Genomic DNA, 10,939 nt, shown 5'->3' on the forward strand with positions numbered 1-10,939 from the left:
TTCTCGACCCCTCCCACGATGAGCTTTCTCCCGTCTGGGCTCTGCACCTTCCTTCGAATGTGGGGTCCCCCGAGAGCGGAGCCGCATTTGGCCCGCGGAATGGAAGAGTTCTTTGGTAACTCATTGCCCCACCGTGGGTCCTCCGAGGTCCTCCGCGCCATCCTCGGCCACAGGACTTCGGGCCGGGGTTTTCGAGCCCCCGTGATCCAGAACGGAATGCGGAGCGATACAGATCCGGGCCGAACCTTTGTTTTCCTGGGGGCTGAGGGGGACCTGAAGGAACCCCTTAGGAAGCCCTTGCTGATTGTTCTCCGACTTAGGGGAAGGCGAGCTGGATAATGTACCATTGAGGACCCCTCTCCCTGGTCCTGGAGGGCTTGGGCTGGCGCTGCGGGACAGGGGGGACCCCGCTCCCTGCCATCCTCACCTCCTGGCCCATCCTGGCAGGAACTACCCTGCCCCAGAACGAGAGCCGGCCCCCCTTAGCATGTAAGCATGGTCGCACTGTACGGGAGACCTGCCTTAGGCTCTCAGCGGAACATTTCTGAATAAGCCATGTCAGTCACAGTGACATCAGTAAGTTTGAAGAGCTGCTTGTCGTTCTGTGCGCCTTGTTGTCATCGGAATGGTGGCTACATGGACTCTAGGTAGTGCGTAGGTGTGTGCTAATTTCATACAGGGAATGAAAAGGCACACGTTATAAGTTGCTTTATCATGAAACGTGAAAATTATAAGTTACTATATAATAGTAAATAATTTCTTCTCTTGTTATAACTGAATGGGCCCCATAGTATTGAGTTGTTTGTAAGCTTTTTTCTCTCTCCAGAATGCTTTTAGTTAATTGCCAGGTGTCTTTGATATACTGTAATTGACTTGTATTTTGTTTTTGGATTATCCACTTTACTTGTTACACCGTTGTTCTGGGGGAATCTACGTCTGATTGTCCTGATTGGACATTGACATTACAAAACAAACCAAAAGTGCTGTTTTTCACACTCATGCTAACTTTGTAATATACTTGATCTGGAATTTTAAAAAATGTTTTTTCGATTTTTTTTTTGGTTAAAATAGCAGGCAACTTTTGAGAAAAGTTAAAAATTCCGCTTCTGAATTGTATTTGAATAGCATGGGCTACAACAAAAACAGATAATTTAATTCCTGCTTCTATTTCTTATTTTAAAATATTTCCCTCCTCTAATAAAGTTTTTGAGTCGAATACACTTTTTTCTTGGGTGAAATTTGTTTGACTAGGATTAATGGAGATTCTTTAGTAAAGATCAGTTTGTGTATCTTCAAAATATTATGCTTTAAAAAAAACTTTCAGGATCTGAAAGCATTAGTTTTCCTTTTATTTTTTTTGAAAGCATTAGTTTTTAATTACTATATTTCTTACATGTAAGAAAAGTCAAAGTAAAGGATTTCTTTCTTGGACCAAAGGTCTAGTTGAAATTTAAGCTACACTTCCACATCTCTTGTGGGTTATGTCAGGTTCATTTTGATGTTCATTGATACCAGCAGTTTGAAAGAAAAAATGTTTAGTGATGTTCTAAACCAGCGGTTCTCAACCTGTCGGTCGCGACCCCTTTGCGGGTCAAACTACCCTTTCACAGGGGTTGCCTAAGACCATCGGAAAAAACATACATAATTACATATTGTTTTGTGATTAATTACTATGCTTTAATTATGTTCAATTGTAACAATGAAATTGGGGGTCACCACAACATGAGGAACTGTACTAAAAGGTCGCGGCATTAGGAAGGTTGAGAACCAATGTTATTATACGGATTTGCATAGTAAAGGATTTTATACTCTGATCATGGTAAATAACAGTTTAGCTCTTTCCAGAATTTATTTTGGTTAACGCAGAAAAATGTGTAATTCTATTTTAGGGAGCAAGAAAAATCACATGGATACCTTAAAAAGAAATTAGTGTGTATATATAGTGTAGTATACTGTATAACCAATAAATTGTTCAGGTCTTTAGACTGCAAAATGCAAGATTTACATCTGAGTTTTTCACCTTTAAATTTTATTTGTTCCATCTTTTTGTTTTGAAGAAAGAGAATCTTTTCACCCAACTTTAAAAAAAAAAATCAGGTTAAAAATTTATTCTTGAAAAGAAACAAGTTCAGAATATTTCTATATGTTTTAGTATGAGAAGAATTTGTGATACAGTTTTTCTTTTAACATTAGTAAAAAGTCACAATAGTTTATGGTTACAGATCTTGAGACCATATTTCTCAAGTTTGAAACACTTCTTGTTTTGATTGATAAAGGAATATTGTTAAAAAGTTCTTTGTCAGTAAGAGGTTCAGACAAACATGATTCCATAGGATAGTGTTATGTCTGAAAACTTGTACCCAACAATACTACTATTCAACTTTGCAGACATTCATTTAGTCTTTTGAACCACTCCAATAAAAGAATGCTCCTTTTTGGAGATGTTTTTGAAAGATACTTAGTAATTGAAAGTGAAATGACTGACAGAGAAGTCTTACAGAGTTAGGGTTTCAGATGAGTAGTTGATGACTATATGTCTTAATGTATGCCATGAAACCTTCTACAAATAAATGTAGTGGGTAAATAATAGAATAGTGTTTGCCTGGTTTTGATGGATTTTTCACATTTGGTTGGTAGTTAAATAGATGATTGTGTTTGCATTTTTTTGGAGACCTGAAAATTAAAGATGTATCAGTATAATCATAGCATTTTAGAACTTGCAAGAGTTTCAGATCATTGTGTCTAATTTTCTCTTTTTACAAATGAGAAAAATCAAAGCTTTTAGAAGTTAATTGTTATGCCCACAGTCTCAGCAGAGACAACCTGAAGTCCAGATCTCTTGACTCTGAATTACTGCATTTCTAATGTCTTTTCCATCCTAATGCCATGGGAGGAGAAACAAAAAAAGCCTTCAGTTTTGACAAACTTATTATATAAACTTTTTCCATGCAAAGGATACATCTATACCAAAGAATATGGAAAAGGGAAAATAATCACATATGAGGGACATTTTTAAAAAGTAGGCATGCTGGCCTCTGGATTCTATCACTGATTCTCTTCATCTGGTTTCTCTTCATCCTCACTGTCATTACTTTTGGTCATCTTCTGATCTGCACAGTAGCTGATTGGTCTCTGCCATTAGTCTTTCCTCACTGCTACCCAAGATCAAAGTTGCTGCCAGTGTCATTTTCGTACAAAATAAAATAAACCATGTCATATCTCTTATTGGAAAAACTGTACATTCTCTGTGTCTCATACAGTCACATCCAATCTTAATTCCTTAGTTCGGCATGTAAAAGTATTTGCATTCAGATCCTAAAGCCTTTAGTCTTCACAGTCTTTACACTGCCACCAACTCCCTCTTTTTTCCAGTGTGTTCAAGCCATATGCTTCTGGAGCATTGAACTACTCATTTTTTAGGACTTGCTAAGTTTTTCCTGTTTCATTTTCTTTTTTTATATTGAAATTAGAGTGGTGTTGCTCTACCATTCCTCCCTCTCTCTTCCTCTTACCCCATAGACCTGGCAAACTCCTGCTTATGCTCCAATTTAAATATTTTTTCTTTTAGAAGCCTCCCCTTATTCACCCAGTATACTCATTAGCTGTGCTTCTGTCACTCTATTCTTATGTGTATAATAGCACTGTAAGTGATATTTATCTGCCTCTTCAACTAATAGCTACAAATGTGTGATCACAGGGTTGGACAGATACTGCACTCTCAAAATTTGTATTTAATTTAAAAAATGCCCTGAATAGGTAAACATGAACCCCTAATTTTTTAGTAATAATTTTGAAAGCCTGAAATACAGTGATGTTGCTTGAGATACATGGTTAAATATAAATACTTCTGTAGCACTAACTAGGTCTAGTGTAATTTTTGTTCTAAGAAATTATATGGTGCTTTTCAAGACAGTTGAAACAATAGATTGATAAGGAGCATAGGTGAATTTTTTTGAATTACTAGGCATTTTTTGGTCTTTATGCCAGCTCTTCTAGAGGATCTAGACTGCAGTTACCTATCTTCTGTGCTTTTAGTACCTATTTTATAGAGATGCTTAGAAAATGTCAGCGTTCAAACATTTTAGGACTTTTTTGATATCATGGATATATTTTAAAAAGTTAAGTAGTACTTAGTGAATCAAGTAGGCATTGGTATATGTTTAATTGGTTCTTCATTTATGCATTGCAAGCCTTCAAAACTTTATTTTTGAGGCCCAGAGGAAATAAATATTCTTTTCAATGAAATTGAGCAGTGGTTGACAAATTTCTGTAAAGAGGCTGATGCTGCATATTTTAGGCTTTGTGGGCCATACTTTCTATGTTGCAATTACTTGAATCTGCTATTGTAGTGCCAACGTATCAACAGATAATAAACAACTACAAATTAGAATGGCTGTGTTTTGTAAGTAAAACTTTATCTACAAAAACAGGTGATGGGTTGGATTTGGCCCTGCAGAGTAGTTTGCCAGTCCTTTGATTAGAGCAGTGATGTTATTATTTCTGCAATGATGAGAACACATTTGTGCTGTCCAATATGGTAGCCACTAGTCACATGTGGCTCAAGAGACCTGATTAGTGTGTCTGAGAAAGTGGCTAGTAGCAATAATATTGGAATGCACAGGTTTAGAGTTTTTGCAATGAGTGGTTTAGCAACACATAACTCTCAAATCCATGGAGTGACCTTTTAATAAAAATGTGTAAATGACGGTGAGGACAAATGAAATAGGAAAGATGCCTTTCAAGTTATAGGTGAAAATTTGAGGCTGAAATTGTTTGATAAAGCAAACCGATACTGGAACTGGAAAACTCAATTTGTGAGTGGAATCAAGGGTATCTGATTACATTTTCAAAAAACATTTTGTAAAAAAACAAAAAAAGAATGCGTAATAAATGCATGTGCACAAAAAGATATATAATGTAATGTAGTCTTCCCTTTACCTTTTCTCCTTTCTAGAAGCAACTTGTTTTTTCTTTTTAGAGAGGTTTTCTTGGGGGCTGTGTGTTTGATGATAAATAGTAGTACACGTTTTTCCCTCTAGTTTTTAACCTTAAATATAGCTGGAAGATTATTATGTATCTTATGTACTGCAATGCCTAGTTCCTCTTAATAGTTTCATTGTATTCTACTGAATTTGTTCTTCTTGATGGGCATTTAGGTCGTCTCCAGTCTTTTGCTAGTACTAACACTGCAGTGAATATCCTAGTAGGTACAGTATTTTGTGTGTATTAGTATAACTATAAATTAAATTCCTAGAAATTGTTTACCCTTGGAAGTAATGGCTTGAAATGATTTGCTTAAGATGGTGCTGTATGAAATAAAACTTTTCAAAGACTAGAGACAGGGAGCTGAGAATAGAGAAGAGAAATGTTATGGCTTTAAAAATAATTATTAGTACATAAAAATGAGTTCTAAATCATTAGTTTGCTGTAGGAAGTGAAAGTTACTGGTTTAGGAGCATGGGAAAGGTGTATCTGAGTTTTCGATAGACAAGTAGACAGACTTATGGGGAGGTGTTTTTTTTAACGCTTACCAGAGGATATTTTTTTCCATTGCTTTTTAGAGAGTAGGAAGGAGGGGAGGAAGGAAGAGAGAGAGAGAGAGAGAGAGAGCGCACAACCGACAGACATGGATGTGAGAGAGACACATTGATTGATTGCCCCCCCCCCCCAAAAAAAAAGGCAGGGCAGGGGATTGAACCTGCAACCCAGGTATGTGCCCTTGACTGGGAATCAACCTTGGGCAGGCCAATCAATGGGCAGGGAAGATTTTTGATGAATTAAGAATTTTTACTTTAGTTTACTATATTTTTGAACTGGATATGCTGGATAAAGAAATTAATATGTTAAATTGTGTATTAGTTTTGTAAAATGCTCAAGTAGTGCAGTGAAATTTAAGTATCAATGTAGAAGACTTAGGCAGTACATTAGAATTTGAAGTTTTCTTGGTGGTGAATGAATAGAGTCAGAGTATTTGGCTAATGTTTTTAAAGATCAACTTGTTCCTTATCTTGTCATGTTGTGACTGTGTGATGTTAGTGCTACTTTTGGATTCCAAAACAAAAGAACAAGACACTTGCTTTTCAGAGAGCATTTAAATCTTTTTAAGTACTAGTGTGACTGTGTCTTTAAAATCAGGTAGTTTTTTGGGTTTAGAACCATAAAGAGGTAGCTGACAAAGCTATTTAAAGATTTTTGACCATTTATAAATAGCTGATGGTCCAACAGTTCCTGTAATAGCTGTTTTGAGCATGCATTGTGCAGGATAAAAGAGAGTCTCAAGAGAGACGACAGGATGTAATTCAGGATACAAATGTGCAGCAGTAGTCTTGAGGGTTTGAGTTCTTATCCAGAAGTCGGTGATTGATCAAAGAGAAATAAAAACCTGTGAAATCCTCAAATAATTGCTATTCTTTTAAAATGTTGTGAATTTCTAATATTTGAAGTCTTTCTGAAGAAAAAACATACCCTCCCTATAGAGGCTTTAACCTGTTATGCATTTTCTATTTAAAAATATTATTTCAGCCGAAACCGGTTTGGCTCAGTGGATAGAGCGTCAGCCTGCGGACTGAAAGGTTCCAGGTTCGATTCCGGTCAAGGGCATGTACCTGGGTTGCATGCACATCCCCGGTGGGAGTTGTGCAGGAGGCGGCTGATCGATGTTTCTCTCTCATTGATGTTTCTAACTCTCTATCTCTCTCTCCCTTCCTCTCTGTAAAATTCAATAAAATATATTTAAAAAAAATATTATTTCAATGAGGCTTTGTGGTTGATGATCTGTTACCAAGATGAATGTGATTAGCAGATAGCTTGGATTACCAAATACGCCAGCTACCCTAGTTTTCTTCTGTGACCACAGACCAAAACCTGTCATGGCAAACTGTTTGGCAAATATTTGTAGATATTTACATTAGGACAGAAAGGTAAGTCCACGACTGTTAAAAAAAATAAGGCAAAATTTTGGCCTTAGAGGTGTGTTAATTGCCTCTTTCTGTAGAAAGGTATAATTTTTGTTGTGATTGTTAAATAAGCTTACCCGTAAAAGTACCAAGCAGGTTGAGGCACAAAGTATGTTACTTTTTACAAAAGTTTGTTTCCTCTTCCCCTTTTCCTTTTGCAATGTAATTATAGTTTCATTTTAAGAGTTATTTAAGCACTGGGTGAAACCTATTGTTTTGAATTTAGATGCAAATTTAAAAAAATTGACCTTCCTTCTGAAAAGTTATACATTGTAGAGCAAAACGTTATACATTGTAGGTTTACAGTTCATATGGAAAATAATACAATAACTAAATAATACAAGAATAAATTTTGCATTTCATTTATTCGTAACTGTAAACCTATTTTTGCCCCACTGTGTGTAATGTGAGCTTGTGTAACTTAGAAAGTCAGAGTTCTATTAACTAATTTCTCAGCAACTTTTTGATTTTTATAGCATATTTGTATCAAAATAGAAATGTTTTTATGCTATTAAATTTTGTCAGATAATAGTAGCACATGATTTAAAAAAACTCCAACAGTACAATTGTACTTAAAAGTAAAATCTTTCTTATTGTCCACTCCCAAGCCTCCTTCACTTCTCAAAGGAAACTAGTGTTAACTGTTTGTGTTTAAAGTTTTGCTGGTGCTTACCATTATAATTTTTTTTTCTTTAATATGGAATGCTTCACGAATTTGCATGTCATCCTTGCGCAGGGGCCATGCTAATCTTCTCTGTATCGTTCCAATTTTAGTATATGTGCTGCTGAAGTGAGCACCTAACATTATAATTTTAAAGTATTCTATATAATAAAACCCTAATATGCAAATCGACCAAATGGCAGAACTGCACTGACCACCAGGCGGCAAAAGCTCAGTGCAGGAGTTGCCCCCTGGTGGTCAGTGCGCTCCCACAGGGGGACCACCACTCAGCCAGAAGCCAGGCTCACGGCTGGCGAGCCCAGCGGTGGTGGTGGGATCCTCTCCTGCCTCCGCTGCAGGTGGGTGGTAAGGAGCAAGGTGTCTGGGACTGCGAGAGGGTGCAGGCCGGGCTGAGGGAGCCCCTCTCCCCCCTCAGTGCACAAAATTTTGTGCACTGGGCCTCTAGTATACATGTAATTCTATTTCTTGATTTATCCACTTTAGGCAGTTTCTGTTGACTTTACGTTAGAAAAGCTGAGCAATTTTGTGAATTCTCACTACTTTCTATTTTCCCTTTTCCCATCTCAACCTTGAAATTTCTTTAATATATTTTATTGATTTTTTACAGAGGAATAGAGAGCTAGAAACATTGATGAGAGAGAAACATAGATCAGCTGCCTCCTGCACACCCCCCACTGTGGATATGCCTGCAACCAAAGTACATGCTCTTGACCGGAATCGAACCTGGGACCCTTGAGTCTGCAGGCCGACGCTCTATCCACTGAGCCAAACCGGTTAGGGCTCAACCTTGAAATTTCTTACCTTTTTTTTTTTAAAACTTTTTACGGTGAATACATTTATGACTTTAAATTATAGACTTAAATTTCTTTTTCTTATTTATCAGGATAGTATATGGACCTTCCTGATATGAATGTTAAAGTAACACATTTCTCTTACTCTTTTTTTCTCTGTCTCCCAATTTTTAAAGTGTAATTTTTATAGCATCCTGGTTTATTCATTGCTTTTTGTCTATGGGTTGATTCTAAAAAGTGAATATTGGAAACTGTTCAACAGTCTTAAAGTATTATGATTATGAAGTTTATTTATTGCTGAATGAATTAGGGTATTGAGACCCTTATAGAAGGAAGTGTAATCTTGTGTGTTAAATAAGTGCTTTTTGAAATAATCTAGGTTTTAAGGCCTAATGGAAGTCTTCTGGGCATACTCAGCTAATAGTATTTCTTAATATCCCATGTGTGGTTTTCGTTGGATTCCTTTTTTTAAAAAAGTATATGTATATTTTTAGTAGCTTTTTCATATAGGATGTGTAGATTTTCTGAGTTCTTGCATGTAGTTTGTTCTCATACTTGATTGATAGTTTCGCTGAATATAGAATTCTATATTAAGAATATTTTTTTTTTCTCAGAACCCAAAACTATTGCTCTATGTCTTCTGGTATATTTTGTTGGTCATGGGACTTTTTTTTATTAGAAGCTTGCTTGCTTCTCTGCAATCACTTAGGTTTTACAAAAATAAAAATAAAATAGCCCTAGTCGGTTTGGCTCAGTGGATAGGGCGTCAGCCACATTGATTCCAGTCAAGGGCATGTGCCTCAGTTGTAGGCTCGATTCCAAGTCCCCGTCTGGGTACATGTGGGAGGCAAACAATCAATGTGTCTCTCTCACATTGATGTTTCTCTGTCTCTGTCTCTCCTCCTCCCTTCCATTCCCTCTCAAAATCAATGGAAAGATATCCTCAGGTGATGATTAACAACAACAAAATAAAATAAAATCTTCACACCTGATTTTCCAGGATGCACATTTTCCTGTGTAGACCAGTCTCTTCTCAATTTTGTGAGTTAAGTCAAAATTACGTGTTCCTCTTTTCCATACAGTTTTGCTTGTTAGTGTATTTCTTCTTTTTTAAAGTATATTTTTATTGATTTCAGAGAAAAAAAGAGAGGGAGAGAGAGAAATATCAATGATGATAGATAAGCATTGATCAGCTGCCTCCTGCACACCCCCTACTGGGGATTGATCCCACAACCCAGGCGTATGCCCTTGACTGGAATCAAACCTGAGACCTTTCAGTCCACAGGCTGACGCTCTATCCACTGAGCCAAACCAGCTGGCGCTGTTGGTGTATTTCTTGAGCTGTTTTCATATTTTTTTTCCTTTATGTGAAATGGTTTTGTTTTTTTTAAAACTTGGGACTACCAAGTTGTAAAGAGGTAGACTATTCAGCTAAGTTCAGAAGGGTGAATTGATAAGCATGTATTTGTTTTTATAAGTAAATTAATCTGGGATAAGAGTTGCTTTTTTATTTTTAGGAGTTAGTACTTGACCACTGGTTTGATACATCTCTGTTTTGGGTGACATGTTTCAACAGCAGGCCTGCTATTTTTCTCCATGACTAACTATGTAAGTGCTTATACTGTAATGGAATAAATTGCTTTTCTACATATAAAAAAAGATTGGGCTTTGAAATTGTATTATCTAGATTCATAATCCTAGCTATACCACTTATTAGCTGTGTGACTTGGGCAAATTAACTCTGTGTCTTAGTTTCCTCATCTGTGAAGTGGGGGTAATAGTGGTACTTACCTGATAGGATCGTTGTGAGGATTACATAACATGTGAAGTGCTTGCAACCAGTGTGTGGCAGATAACAAACACTGCTACTTATCTTTTTTACACTTTGTATTTCTATAGGATAAATTCCTATTAGGGTAAGTGTGTTTAAGACACCAAGTTTCTGTCTTAAAAAGTTGTTCCTTTTGCACTAAAAATGGCATAACAACTTTTTAGTATATCATTGTTATGATTGTGTCCAAGTTCTCTTTCAATAATCTATTTCTATATTTATCTAAATTCTTGAGAAGTCAAAAGATTCATGTATAAAATTGTAAAATTTTCAGCTTTTGATTATAAAAACTTTCTAACATACAGAGAAGTTTATAGACTTAGTTCTATGATCACCTGTATATCCATTGTCTAGATCGGGAGTTAGCAAAAAAATTTTTCTGTAAAGGGCCAGTAAATAGTTTAGGTTTTGAAGGCCATGTGGTCCCTGTCACAACTACTCTTAATTCTATAGTTGTAGTGAGAAAGCAGCCATAGACAACAGGCAAATGAATGGACATTGGCAGTGTTCTAATAAAAGTTTATTTATAAAAACAGGCATGGTGGGATTTAGCCTGGGCTGTAGTTTTCCATCCCAGAGTCTGATTAAGCAGTTAACAGATAGCTACATTTGATTTTCTGTAGATGTATTTGCATATACATCACACACACACACACACACACACACACACACACACACA

The 10,939-nt window shown here is 36.5% G+C and overlaps 1 protein-coding gene across 1 annotated transcript in view; it reads left to right on the forward strand.

The window, feature by feature from the left end:
• The window catches only part of CDK19 (cyclin-dependent kinase 19), a 136,599-nt gene that overhangs the window by 601 nt on the left and 125,059 nt on the right, over positions 1-10,939 (forward strand). The window lies entirely within an intron of this gene.

This window comes from Myotis davidii, unplaced genomic scaffold (genome assembly GCF_000327345.1).
Source record: "Myotis davidii unplaced genomic scaffold, ASM32734v1 scaffold196, whole genome shotgun sequence".
Lineage (NCBI taxonomy): Eukaryota > Metazoa > Chordata > Mammalia > Chiroptera > Vespertilionidae > Myotis > Myotis davidii.